Below are 15,828 nucleotides of genomic sequence, written 5' to 3'. Positions count from 1 at the left end.
TGGGGTAAGATTGGAGGAAAACTCTACTGACCATCCGAGAATGGATCGGTAAGACAAAAGACCTCCCAGAATGGAGATCGTCACTAGAAAAGTAGGTTTATCTAAGTCGTTACACACATGACAAGGATCTGCTGAGATTATTTACATTATACACATGCAAAAAGCGTTTACATAACATCTTGGAAGTCAAATTGATGACGATAACTGGACGTCACAGACACATTGATCAAGTGTTATCACTTTTGCGAAAAAAGGGGGTGTACTTCCATGGGTTGTTGACACGTAGTGGTCAACAAGATCCTTGATCACTATTCGTAGCTCCTTAAGATCGATCAAAGACCATGTAGAACCTAAAACAGGAAGGGTGTTTATTTGGTCTCATGTTCGGGTGGGACCCCCTACATTGTAGAAATCACTCGCTCCATTAATAAGAGGATTCAAGGGCACGTGACTAACATAAAACATTGTAGGACTCGCTCCTTAGCTTTGGATGAGCATGCTGAGAAGAAAAAGCACCACATTTGTATTGAGGATTATTAGGTTATTGCTAATATTGATCATTTCCATCACCGTAGATTTAGCGAAGCTATCGAAATTGAAAAAACGTCTAAGACATTGAACAAGGATGATGGATCCAAAATTAATAGTCGTTGGATCCCCTTTATAGATTCCCTCCTTTGGTTTTTCTCCTTCCTTCGACAATTTCATTTTCTATATTAGAAAATAAAAATAATAATAATAATAATAATTAATAAATATAATTAGATAAATAATTTTTCTTTCCTTTTTGCTTTCTTTTCAATATTTTATTAATTAATTTGAAAGTGTTCATTTTAATTATATTTATACAACTCGTCAATTTATTAATATTTAGTGAATTCTATATAAAAATTAACAAAAACATATATATATAAACTCTTTTTATTTTTTATTTGTATTTATTTAATTAAAAAAAATAGAATATATATATAATTCTTATATTCTTAGCTAAATGATATTTTATATATATATATATATATATATATATATATATAATTCTTGTATTCTTAGCTAAATGATATTTTATTTTTTTATTTTTTTGTTGAATTATTTTATATTCCATTTAATTTTTAATTTTTTTATTAGTTGAATTTTATAATCATGGTTTATGATTCTTTCTCTATATTAAATTAAAAAACATTATATTATTAGTGTTTTATAATTTCATGAGCAAGTTTTGATTTTCTTTTTAGTTTCAATTGTAGTTTCTGACTAATTATTAGTTTTATGGATTTTTTCAATTTTTATTGATTTTTATTTTGTAATGTATATTTTATTATATCTTTTAGGTATGTTTTGGCATTTAGTCTTTGTATATTTATTGTATTTAATTATTTTTTAAGTATGGCTATTCATCTATGTCATGATGATGAATCACTTATTGCGATTCAAAATATTACAATCTCAAAACTCCCATATGATTTATTCGGAAAAGACTTGTTTGTAATAATAATAATTAAAATAAACTTATAATTTAATTAGTTTTTATTATTTTTTCTTTAATTTTAGTAATGTGAAATGTATTATATTTAGATTTTTTTCTTAATTTTAGTAATGTGAAGTGTATTATATTTTGGACTTTTTTTGAATGAAGGGAAATTCACACAAATCAACCTAAAACTCATTTTAGTAATGTGAAATGTATTATATTTAGATTTTTTTCTTAATTTTAGTAATGTGAAGTGTATTATATTTTGCACGTCCTGTTCAATGAAGGGAAATTCAAGGAGATCAACCCAAAACTCCTATGTGATTTATCTCGAGACTTTTTTACAATAATAACAATAACAATAATTATTATTATTTAATAATAATAAGAATTTAAAATAAACTTATTTAATGTGAAGTGTAATATATTTTGGAAACTCCCATGTGACTTGTTTACAATCATAACAATAATTATTATTATTATTTAAGGGAAATCGAGGCAGATCAACCCAAAACTCCCATGTGATTTATCTGGAAATTTGTTTACAATAATAACAATAATTATAATTATTATTTAATAATAATAATAATTTAAAATAAACTTATAATTTAATTAGTTGTTATGCTTTTTTTTCCTTAATTTCCAAAACTCCCATGTGATTTTGGAAACTTGTTTACGATAATAACAATAATTATTATTATTATTTAATAATAATAATAATTTAAAATAAACTAACAATTTAATTAGTTTTTATGCTTTTAATAATAACAATAATTATAATTATTATTTAATAATAATAATAATAATTTAAAATAAACTTATAATTTAATTAGTTGTTATGCTTTTTTCCCTTAATTTCCAAAACTCCCCTGTGATTTTGGAAACTTGTTTACAATAATAATAATTTAAAATAAACTAATAATTTAATTAGTTGTTATGCTTTTTTTTCTTAATTTCCAAAACTCCTATGTGATTTATCTAGAAACTTGTTTACAATAATAATTATTATTATTATTTAATAATAAAAATAATTTAAAATAAACTTATAATTTAATTAGTTGTTATGATTTTGGGATCACATTCTTTCAATGAAATTAGCAAGGCCTAACCCAAGGACATCAAGAAGAATTGACTCCATGACCTCTCAATTGATGAGGTACTTAGCAATAGAAACTCGACCAATTGAGCCAACCCATGAGGCCATACTCCCACTGGACATTTAAATTGCATTGTTATTATGTTGCTCATATAGTACCATCTTGTCGACGAAACTAGCAAGACACCCCAAGGGCATCGAGGATAATTGACCCCAAGGGCATCGAGGATAATTGACTCCATGACTTGCCAATTGATGAGGTACTTAGCAACAAAAACTCGACCAATTAAGTTAACCCTTGAGGCCATACATCTACTGGACATTTAAATTGCATTGTTATTAAATTGCTCATATAATTCCAATATTGCTAAGGGGTTGTTGATGAAACTTAGTTTTTTTTTTGTGCATTACCAATAAAAAAAAACCTTTTTTATGCACCACTAATATCAATCTACAAAGTTACATGGTATTTATTCTTTTGACAAATTCATATAAAAACAATATAAATTTTAAATTTACATGCTATGTAATTTTTTAACATACTTTAAGCCATGCATATTTTTGATGAAAAAACATGAATGCAATGTTTACAATGCAAAGACAAAAGTGAAAAATTACAAAAGATGATGCAAATTAAACAAAATGTAATGATACAAATTTTGTATAACAATGCATTCATAAACATGAAATAATTTACACAAAATGATGCAAATTACAATGCAATAGGAATTATAAAAATGTGTTTGTGATGAAAAAAGAAATGTTAGTGATACAAATTATAATACAAAGTAATTTTAGCAATTTAAAACATAACACATTTTATGTTATTGGTGATATTTATGACACTAAAATTATGACACAAAGTAATTTTATCAAATTAAAATCCAATAAATTTTATTTTATTCGTGATATCTATGACCATAAATATAATCCTAATACATTATAAATTGCAATGCACTTAAAAATGTTTAATTTGTATCGTGAAGAAAAAGAAGGAAAATTATGTAAAATAATTAGAGAATTGATTTTACTATATAAGTTGACCATGGAGCATGGAGCCTAGAGTGTAGAGATATAAGGTGAAAGAGGTGTTGCATAATATAACATCAAAATAATGGTTGATATTCAAAACTTAAAATTAATTTTTAAAAGGGAATATACTATTTAGCATTAAAACAAATAAATAAAATAATTTAATATTAATACATTTGAATTTTTTTAAATAAATTCAAAAAATTTATTAAATAAATTTTCATGTTATGTTTGTTAGCTTGTAAAATCTCTCTCTTAATCATATTAAAATTCAAAGGCCTTACACTTAGGTAGAAATTTACACAGTTTAACAAAATCAGATTAAAAATATGGAAGCCATATATTAGAGCAGAAATTTGTTCTAGGGAGGGCTTTAGAAATCGACACCAATAGTTGATAGGTAAGGCAATACTACATATCAGCTAATGGTCTTTAGATACGAGCAAAGGTTTCATATGGAAAATTGTAGAATCTAATGCCCCAAGGTTAAGGGCATTTCTAATTGTTTCTATGAAGCTTGCCATGTGCCATGCTCTTCTCTGCATACTGCTCTATTTGCTTCACCTTCATCGACCTCCCAAACATTTCCCCAGACATTCCCACATCTGGAAAACTATTGAGCAAATAATCTCCAGTCCAAAATGCAACCAATTGAACAATCTCCTATTAAAAACCACTCAACTCCCCATCACCTATTGCCAACTTCCTCGCTAATTGCCCACTACACATCCAGCAACACCTCTCCAAAATTAAATTATGCAATCAACCCATGTTCGCATCATAACCCAAAAAAAATTCTGGGCAAACAAATACAAGGGCAATCGTTCTACAGACTATCTTGCAGACTCACCAAAATTCTAGCCCTGGCATCTCTGTGAGTGAGAAAATTCACAGAGAGATTGAGCAGTTCCTCGAGAAATGCAGGAATCAATGAATGCTGGAACTTTGGGCTTGGCGATGGATCAATGACGAGCGTTCTATCTAACGACTCAATTTCAAATTTCAAACCATGGCGCGAATTCAAGCTCTATGGAGGAACCTTAATGCCTCTTCCAAGGTCTATGCCTCCTGCTAGCTAGTCGGCGTCCTCATGGTGTTGTCAGCGTGCAGGCTGCAATCGGAGGAGACCTTTCCAGGTGTCTAGCGAAGGAGGGAGCCGGAAGGCTATCGCGTCAAGATGGTTATGCATGTATTGTGTATGGTGTAGGGGCGTGTGAACGCCTCTGCAGCAGGCCAAATATTACTTGCCATCCACAAACTATGTGACAATGACACAGACTTAACTAGACGTGAAGTAAATGTGTGCAAGACATAGCATTTAATGTGGCATTTATCCACCTCCTTTCTTGCATTTGAAAAATTCTCTACTTTTATTCTCAACTGGGATGGGCTTCTAATGTATCACCATAAATTGGTCTATAACGACGTTTTATGATTGTATATACCAAATTCAGAATTTATGAGATCTTAGATTCAAAGTCTGTCTACGAATATCAAGCATATAAAAAATTTAGAATCTCTAAGATTTGAGATTCAAAATTTATGTGTGCAAATGTCACTAAATGCATGTTTAATTTTCCTTTTTTTAATATATATATATATATATATATATATATATATATATATCTTATTTTTATTAATTATAAAAATAATTAATATACAAGTTAAACATTAACATAGAACAAGACTTGTATTCACGAAGATTTATCTCCATTTTATGATGGAGATTTTTAATTTATAAATAAATTTATTACAATATACATATTAATCCCACATGCGTATTTTTATGACACTTATTCATATCATATTGTTTAAAATTAATTAATTTAATTTAAAAAATAAAAAATAACATAACTACTTTCATATAAACTTAATTTTTTAAAATTAATTAATTTAATTTAAAAAATAAAAAATAACATAACCACTTTCATATAAACTTAATTTTAATTTGTGTGTAGTATCAAAAATATTTTAAAATATTCTATTAATCTTAAATCTCTATTATCCACCTAATAATTATTGATAATTAAATTAAAATTCCAGAAGCACAATTTCAAAATAAGCTTTCTTATCCACATATTTATTAAATTTTATTTGTGATATCTTACAAGTTTTAGTATAATATTATTATGTTTAACAAATTTCTAAAGAAAATGTATATAATGTATTTTGGAAACCAAATTTTAAACACTTTATAATTTTAATGTTAAAAACTTTTACATTTAGCATTGTAATCTTAATATTAAATTAATTTTTTAATTAATCATAAAATAAAATATAAATAATTTTGGTATGGATATTTTCACACTCCATGATCTCATGTTGAAAACTTTTTGAAAACTATGTATTCTATATATAATTATATTTTCATTTTTTAAATTATATTTTAATTATCTAAATAAAACAAATAGATTTAGCTCAAGAGAGATCAAATCTCTATTCATTCTAAAAATGTAGCATTTCAAGAGGTCTGATCCCGAATCAAATCTCTTTTCACTCTAAAAGAAGTTTGCATTTCAAGATATTTGATCCATCTTGGTGCTTAATAAATCCAAAGTTAAGAAAGATCTAGGTTGATTTTAACACAATGAAAAACTAACTATTTAAATAAATATGAAGTACAAAACCATGGGTAATAATAATAAAAAAAAATAAAACTACTTGTAACACAATGAAATCCACCACTAAATACAAATACATCCAAAGTTAAAATAGATTTAAGCTGCTTTTAACACAATGAAATATAACATCTAAATATTGAGCTAGTCTTATTTTAATAATAATAATAATAAAACAAACACTTATTAAAGTGTGTAGAATAAAATTCCTGGCTAATGTCACTTTATGTCAATCAAGATCCATATGGTTCCTTTTAATTTATAAAATATGATAACAATAATTAATTGATTAAATAAATATAAAATATAAAACCATCCACGGTAACAAAATCATGGGTAATAATACTTGTTCAAGCTAAAGATAAATAGTTTAATAAATAAGAAACTCAAGTGACATTTACACATAATGTTTAATCCAACAAAAAATTAAACGATCCATAACATAATAAAATATTTAAAATTAATTAAAACTGTTAGAGGCACATGGAATGTGAAGAGATTTGAATGATAAAACGGTGAATTGCATTTTCTATTAATATAGATGTACATTTATAATACATTCTTTTGACTCTTGGATTCATCTTCCAATATCTTTTGGACTCCGATGGTTGTTCACATTTCACGCCAACCCATAGAGGATTAGGTGTCCAACATCCCCCCCTTAATCCAAGGGGGTATGTATGAGTCCAAAAAGAGAGTTGTAATACAAAATGTGAAAAATGCATGGCAGCACTAGGTTGAATGTGCTCTCTGAAATGTGGATATAAGGGGGTGGTTTAAGGATGACCACCAAAACTAGAACACTTAGTGCAGTTCCCGGAACTCCTCCCAATCTGGGATGAAGCTGAGGTCTTTTGCTAGAGGAAGTGCTCTTAATGTTTATAATACATTCTTGTCACTGTTGGATTCATCTTCCAACGTCTCTTGGACTCTGGTGGTTGTTCACATTTCACACCAACCCATAGAGGATTAGGTGTCCAAGATCCCCCTACTCCAAAGGGGTATGTATGAGTCCAAGAAGAGAGTTGTAATACAAAATTTGCAAAAATGCATGGCAGCGCTACGTTGAATGTGCTCTCTGAAATGTTGGTATAAGGGGGTGGTTTAAAGATGACCACCAACACTAGAACGCTTAGTGCAGTTCCCGAAACTCTTTCAAATCTAGCATGAAGCTGAGGTCTTTTGCTTGAGGAAGTTCTCCTAATGTTTTGAAGAGGGAAACCTTCAACCTTGAAAGGGAGGTCTCACCCCATATAAAAAGGGAGAACCTCAACCTAAAAAGGGAGGTCTCAACTTGTGATGGTTTAAGGATTACCACCAACTCTAAAATGTTTAATGCAATTCTTGGAACTCTTCCAAAACTGGTAAGACGTTGAAGTCTTCTGCTAGAGGAAGTGTCCTCAATTCTTTAAAGAGATGTCTCAACCCTGCATAGATGGTTTAAGGCTAATCATCAACCAAAGGAACGTTCATCAGCATCTTTGTCTCTGGCTACAACTCTGAATCTGGTATGACAGGTTGTGTCTCGGGCTCGCTTGATGTGGTTTTGAAGCTTGTAGATGACCATCACTCCCCCCTTGTCAGATACAAGGTGAGAAGATGAAGAGACCTCAACTGCAAGACTTTTCAATATTCGAGAACAAACCCTGTTGTATGAACGGAATATCTTCTTCGACGTAGAAGCCCATTACCAAGAAGCGATCCATCCAAGATGAATCTTTGTTCTTGCAAGAGGTTTGTTTTTGAAGCCTTTGCTTGAAGAATAACTGGTTTTATGATAATGTTTTCATGGATGAAGATCAAAACAATGATCTTTCACATGGCCAACTCAGTCACAATGTTGGCATTTAACGACTTTTGACTGCGAATATGGAAGAGAAGGATCTAGAATAGGTGAAGGTGAACTGCCATGAAGAAACCCAACACTCTGAAATTTGATAGGCTTTGAGTAATCTGGAATATGAAAGGAGAACTCCTTATCATATCCAAGACCTATTTTGTGCTTGTAATGGACAAGCGCTTCCCAAGGTCCAATGACCGACTTGGGAAGTGCAGGCTGAATTTCTACATCTGCATTAACTTTGCTACTTCATTGGGTACTTGATCAACAACAACATAATTGACTCGCTATTTATGGGAGTATGTTTCAATGTTCTCAACAGAGACAAGTTCAGAATGATGACTTCACCACTGTAATTCTTCATGCTACAATTGAGATTCAAGCTGCAAAAGATCAATTTTGTCTTGTGCATTTTGCAAGTATGAATGTAAGTGAGCATGACTTTGTTGATTTTCACTATATCATGAGTAGTAGAGAATATCAGAGTTTCTAAAAACTCTAACACTGCAGTAATTCTAACCATTTTCTCCAACCTTATAATTTAGACTAGAAATTGCACAAAACTTGTTGGACTATCACTACAACATTGAATCGTGATTAAAAAGGAACACGAATATGCCACAAAATTCAACGCTTCAACCAGTGCAATCGATTAATATATATAGTGGCGCAGTCCTCAAATATGAACCAACTCAATTAATATTCCATGTCATGTATAACCAATGCTAATTTGAACCAGCACATTCACCAAGGCGAATCAATCACAAATGTGCATATGCCATTTCACATATAAACTCAACGCACCAATTATATGATACACGTGCTACAGAATATAGAAACTCTATACAACGAAGACAAATCACCTTCCGTTCCCTTTAATCTGCCCTCGAGTGGCGGTTTGGAGAGCCACAAATGGCACTTCCACTTCAATAGAACTGACACGGCACAGGCCAAGCATGATGGTGCACACTCTCAAATTCCTTTATCTTTCTTCGATTCTTTATTAGAATTTCGTGGTCTTTACATTCAAGCCTCGAATGGATGTTTGTTCAAACGCACCAACAGCAAGAAGAATGTGCTCACAGTCATCACAAATGTAAAGAATAATGTACCTTTAGCTGAGAAAACTACCTCTACACTTATGCTTAACTCGTCCTCTTCAAGGGTCGTGATCTATGCTACAACATCCTTGATTTCCTCACAAATTAGCCTTGTTTCTTTAGAGATGTAACATCAAGTTCACCACGCTTCTGCCCAATGATTGTATGCACCAAGCCAATTCAATGGACATGCTAGCATTATCATTACGATAGAGGGAGGTGGTGAGCATTATTATAACCAACACAAAAATGTAACAATGTTTGGAGGAGGGAGTAATGAAAGTGATGGCCTGCTGAATTTGAAAGGTTAGCAGGCGCACAACAAAATAATCATAAATCCTGTTTCATTCATAGAAAGAATTTCTTCAGAAAAAGGCTTTAATATATTTATATTAATGGCCCGAAGTATAGGGTTTTCCCTGGAAGATTTTCCAGAAGGGGAGAAAATCCAGCTTTCAATTTTTCACTTTATTTCCAGTTTTTCCTTTATGCTGTGTAACAAGATGATAGAAGACAGAGGCAGAGGTGTTAGACAAAAAAGAGTTTCCCATTTCAAAAATGGGTCAAAAATAATACCCAAATCAACCGAAAATAATGCCAAAATCTTCGCGCTTCAAAAAATTGTAACAATGGAAAGTGATCTGAACGCCCTTAATGGAAAATTTAGGGCGGCAGAAGCAACTCTGCATTTCATCAAAAAGGAATTTGCATAAATTGGGATAAAGTGCCTTGACAAAATCTATCAGAGGAATGTCTAGTTCAACATTAGTGACTTTGATATCACGCATAATAGATTTTACTTATGATGTAAGAGCAAGAGGATCATCATTTTGTAATTCAAGACTGAACAATTTAATCATGTTTTGAACAACTTCAAGTGTAGAGTGTGAGCCATAGAGTTCCTTCAGTTTTTATAAGGCTTCAAAATCATTTGAAAATGGCGAAATATAGCGACTCACCTCTTCATTTACTAATGTTGCAATCAAGGCATAAGCCTTGTTATTCTTATTTTCCTAAATGGCGAATTCCTTGTCTGAGGTAGGTTGTTCTGGTTCTTTCTCTCCGTCTCCAACACACACTCATTTCCACAATTCATTAAAAATGAGAGTGTGTTTGATTTTCTGTGACCATTTTGGATAGTTATCCTCGCCAATGAGAACCACCCCCACAATAGATATCAATGAATGCATTTTAAAAATTTATGTACTGTAAAAAAATATACCTCTGCTGGAAAAAAAAATGCAGTTATGGTGAAAAAATGCAATTTGATATTTATAGCAGAGATATATTTGGGGAAGGTGTATATGGTGAGGCTGTATATAAGATACCCATATTATTCAACATCACAACACAGTAAAGTATTAACAACACAATGTATTGATACCCGCTTTATTCAATGACACCACAGTGTAAAGTATTAATAACCAGTGGATTCGGGGAGGAGGGGCCAGGAGGGGTGGTATGGAGGGAGCAGTGTATAGCGTGGGATGAGTGTAGCGAAGTTTTTGAGGGGCCGTTTACAACGTATATGTGTGGAGAAACCGAGGTAAGCGTACTAGAGAGCCAATGCTATAAGCGGATGCGAGGGCTACTGGCTGCGTATTAGAGCAGAGAAGCAGTGTATATTGGGAGGCGCAGCGCAACATGGGAGGGCAAGAAGACGAGGAGGCGGCTGGAAAATGGTGGTTTGCGTATTGGAGCGTATTATACAGGAGGATGGGTAGCATACATGGATGTGGAATGAGCAACCAGAGAGGTTTGTGTATTGGAGAGGCCTAGAGGTATGAGCAATACAATGAAGAGAGGTCGGAATAGGACCGATTAGTGAGGATTGGGAACCGGATCCTAACGCTGCAACCAAGAAGGACGAGAACGTTATCAATGCTACCCATCGAACTCGATGCCCCATTGAAACTATCAAGAAATTTACTGTAGGATCAAACAAAGCAGCCTCGAGCACCACCACCTTGAACACTAAGAAGCTTGATGATAAGATAAAAGTTATTGCTCATGAAAGAGTTTTGGCTTTTACGCAGGGTTAAGAAATCAGGGATGGAGACACTGACTCAAAGCAGGTCACAAGTTGAGGACTAGTCTTGGGACCTGGGTAGGTATAAGCGTTACAACAGATTATCATGCAGATGGTAGAGAGCATAAGAATGAAGAATATGGCAGACAACAGGAAATGCAGGAAAAAAATTTTTAAAAATAGCAAAAGGGAGTTACAATGGCAAACTACAATGCCAAAAGTGGAGTTGGCTTTGATACCATGTTAGACGCACATGGAATGTGAAGAGATCTTAATGATAAAACAATGAATTGCATTTTCTATTAACATAAATGTACATTTATAATACATTCTTGTGACTGTTGAATTCATCTTCCAACGTCTCTTGGACTCCGGTGGCTGCTTACATTTCACACCAACCCATAGAGGATTAGGTCCAACAAAAACATTAATTAAAACTTTTGATCTTGAAATTTACATATAATGTTTAATCCAACAAAAAAATTAAACAGTCAATAACTTAATAATATATTTAAAAATAATTAAAAAATTTGATCTCAGATTTTTGCAATGTTCCACGGGGACTCGCTCCTCCCCCCCCCCCTAGGGGTCTAGTTTCCTAGCTCCCCCACACTCCAAGGACTTGGGGACGAGAAGGGGTCGTTTCCCCGTCCTCCCAAAAAAATGGTACGCAGGGGGACATGACAAGGGGTCGTTTCCTTGTGCTGAGGAGTCATTTCCGAAAAGGGGGTCATGGAGGGTTGAGGGGCCCGATTTTTTAAAATAAACTTTTGTTTATAATTCATATTTAACATTAGTTTTAATACTTTAGGGCTTCAATTTGTTTTTTTATATAAATTTAATTCATTATTCGCCCTGGTCCCTCACTCCATTCGCAAGACGTTCTTAGTTCCTTTGTAGCAGAGAGGAATTAGTCCACATATAGCTTCATCCACTCTATCAAAAGGAACAAGCTTACCTCTAAAAGAGTGGAAAAGTTAGTTGTTGTGCACAGTGCCCTACGTCTTGAGCATAGGAAGACACCTGCGTATTTGAAGGGACCAACAACACGATGGGATGTTGATCCACAGGGATGATGCACAGGTAGATATGGAGGAGAGACTTGATGAGAGACAAATGGGGTTGGTTGGTGTGCCACTTAGTATGTTTGAGAATGCTAGTGATTTAGATTCAGATGGTGATATGGTTGATCCCAATTTATTCATGCAGCAACTAGACGTAGAGACTAGCGGGGCATTACCTTGAGGCTTGGGAAAAATTATGCTCGTTTATCTTTTGATATGTTGATGTTCTTATGTTATTCTGACTCTATAAAATTTTGGCTCCTGATCTATCAGACTTGACTTTTATAATTTTATGTCAATATTCACTGTTCAGTATTCAATGTTCATAGTAAAAAGTGAAACATCAATATGGTTTAAACTTTAATCATAATGTATAATGTATGATTATAAATTAGAATTTTAAATTTATATGATATTAGATAATGATATTCATATCAATGATCATGCTTTGGAGCTTTTCAATTCAAACCCAATTGTCATAGTGACTCAATTTATAAATTATATTTTATATTTATAAATTTTTAAGATCCTGAGGTCCCCCCACGTTTCCTAAAAATTGGTGGGGAGCTTTTGCATAGGCCACTCCCGCGTATCCTCGCTCCCTCATCCCGGAACCTTGTGGAACATTGGATCATTTTTGTGATCCATAGTGATTTTTAAGGCAAATTAATCACATAAAGTGTTTTTTGTTAGAAGTTTGGAACCTACTAATGAGGTTCATCTTCACAGCCATAATGGCCTTGAATATGAATCTCATTACTAGAATCGAAACTATGAATCTCATTAGTAGGTTCGAAACGTGAAGACTTCAGTGGCCCTGAATATAAATCTTATTAGTAAGACAAAAAAACACTCTATCCAATGGCCCTTACGAAACTATGAATCTCATTAGTAGGTTCGAAACGTGAAGACTTCAGTGGCCCTGAATATAAATCTTATTAGTAAGACAAAAAAACACTCTATCCAATGGCCCTTAATATGAATCTCATTAATAGATTCGAAACTATGAATCTCATTAGTAGTTTCGAAACATGAAGACTTGAGTGGCCCTAAATATAAATCTTATTAGTAAGACAAAATAAACACTCTATCCAATGGCCCTGAATATGAATCTCATTAGTAGACCCAAAAAAAAACACTTTGTGCTTAATCAAAGTTCGCCTTGAAAACTAATTAAAATTAATAAAAATAATTAATATTGTTAATTTATGATGTGTGAATCTAACTATCAAAATTCTCAGTTACATGCACAGCGTTTACAGGGTATAGCCCAAAACTTCAAAGAAAGGTGCACTCGGAGCGTAATGGTAGCGAATAGGGCAGACGTCACTCTATGTGCTTAATCAAAGCTCGCCTTGAAAATTAATTAAAACTAATAAAAATAATTAATATTGTTAATTTATGATGTGTGAATCTAACTATCAAAATCCTCCGTTACATGTACAGCGTTTAGAGGGTAGCCCAAAATTTCAAAGAAGGTGCATTTCGAGCGTAATGGTAGAGCATAGGGCAGACGTCAAGTATATTCCTACTACAGTCGTATAAGATAATCGCTACACACATCAAATCTGGCCGTTGATCTTGTTGGATTCCGCGAAACCCACACGAAGGAGCCTAGGCCCGGCTTCAACCTCGAATACCCATTGAAAAATATATAATTTATTACAGTTCTCAGAGTATTCAAATTAAATTTATTGCAATTCTCAGAATTGCATTAAACTTAAAAAGTCAGTCTCACACTGCTACGGCGAGGGAGAGATTACGGATGGCGGAACGCAGATGTCTTAAGACAAATGTAGCCCAGATTTAGATATTAATTGCACCCACCGGAGAAGTGATCTCACCAGGAGATGTCATCATAGGTTGGCTGGATAAATAAATATTATGTATGGCCGTGCCATAGATACCATGACCGAACTGCAGTGTCATTAACATTCTATCAGCCGAATGTATATCCAGCACACCATTGATCAACCGAGCAGTCATGGAGTGCGATAATATATCTGCTCTTCCCGATGACTTATTCCGGCCACACTATTCACAACGACACAAACTACTAGACGTGAGGTACATGTGTCCCAACGCTCTTCACAATTTTATATATCATTGATCCACTTCACTAGTTTTGTGAATTTGAAAAATCCTCTTGACCGAATAGGGCCTAATGACGTATAACATGGGTTGGTCCATAAGGAAGTTTTTTTTGAGATCTGCGATTCAAAGTTTGTCTGCAAATATCAAGTATATAGAACAAAATTATAATTTCTGAGATTCAAAATTTGTATGTGCAATTGTCATATTTGGAAGCACATTTTAAAATCCTTATTTATTAAGTTTGAGTTTATGATGTTTTAAAAATTTAGTCGGATATTATTGTGTTTTACAAATTTCTAAGAGAGATTTATACCATGTATCTTGCAAACTAATTTTTCAGCGCATTCTAATTTTTATATAAAAAAAATTACATTTTGTTGTGGAATTTAATATTAAATATTTTTTTTCTTATTAATATAAAAAACAAAACTATATATATATATAAAATAATAGAATTTTTATTAATTAATATTAGATTATTAATAATATTTTATAAAAAAAATTGTAACGTATTATTAGTATTAACAGAATTACATTTGCATATGTTTAGAGCAGTTATGAGTTCAGAAATTACTTCCTGAAAATGATGATCTCTCTCAGAAACAAAACTAGAGACAACAAAAAAAACATTCATATGAGTTTATCTGGGAATGTTTTATATTTAAAAACATAAAAAGTCAAAAGTACATAAACATTTGCATCAAAGAACTGTCCAAGAAAACAGTGTTGATTTGACCTACTATATCAAGAAACCTAAAACTCATAATCATGTTTGGATAACTTCTTCAGAAAAACACAAATATTCTACTTAAATAAAGTGCAACCTAATGAATTAATATGCCAACTAAGTAAGGTGCAACATAATGCCAACTACCAAAGAACTTAAATATGAACTAGCATGCCAATTAATATGTTCAAATACTAGATTCCTCTACAAGAATATGTAAATTTAGCAATTCCAAAATATTTGTGTATTCAACTATCCTTGGAAGGAAATCTTAAAAACTAAACATAAGAGAGCTTCAAAAATAAATTAGGAAGAAAAAAATTTATAAGCCAAATTTGAACGAGTTAATGTGCCAATTAAACAAGGTGCAACCATATGCCAACTACACTAATATATGAAATAGCATACCAATTAATATGGTAAAATACTAACTTCTACAAGAATATGTAAGTTGGATTGTTTCAAAATATGTCTATATGCAGCAATGCTAAAAAAAGAAAGCTAACAAACTAAACCATGAAAGAGTTTTAAAAAAGAGTAAATAAAATTTATAAGCCAAACAAAAATGAACTAATATGGCAAAAAAGCCATGCGCAACCACATGTAAATTATCAAGAAACTAAAATATGAATAAGCATAGCAATTAATATGTTGAAATACTAGCTTCTCCTACATCAAAATGTAAGTTGGAAGTAACAAATTCCTGGATTTATTTTTATGATTGGAAAAGAAATGTTTCCCCTGAAGTTGTGATGACTGG

The sequence above is a fragment of the Pinus tabuliformis genome, chromosome 5_1 (assembly GCF_031772625.1).
Source record: "Pinus tabuliformis cultivar Carrire ecotype Pingquan chromosome 5_1, CPIR1, whole genome shotgun sequence".
Classification (NCBI taxonomy): domain Eukaryota; kingdom Viridiplantae; phylum Streptophyta; class Pinopsida; order Pinales; family Pinaceae; genus Pinus; species Pinus tabuliformis.
The sequence above is the reverse complement of the archived record's forward strand: the minus strand, read 5'-3'. Positions refer to the sequence as shown.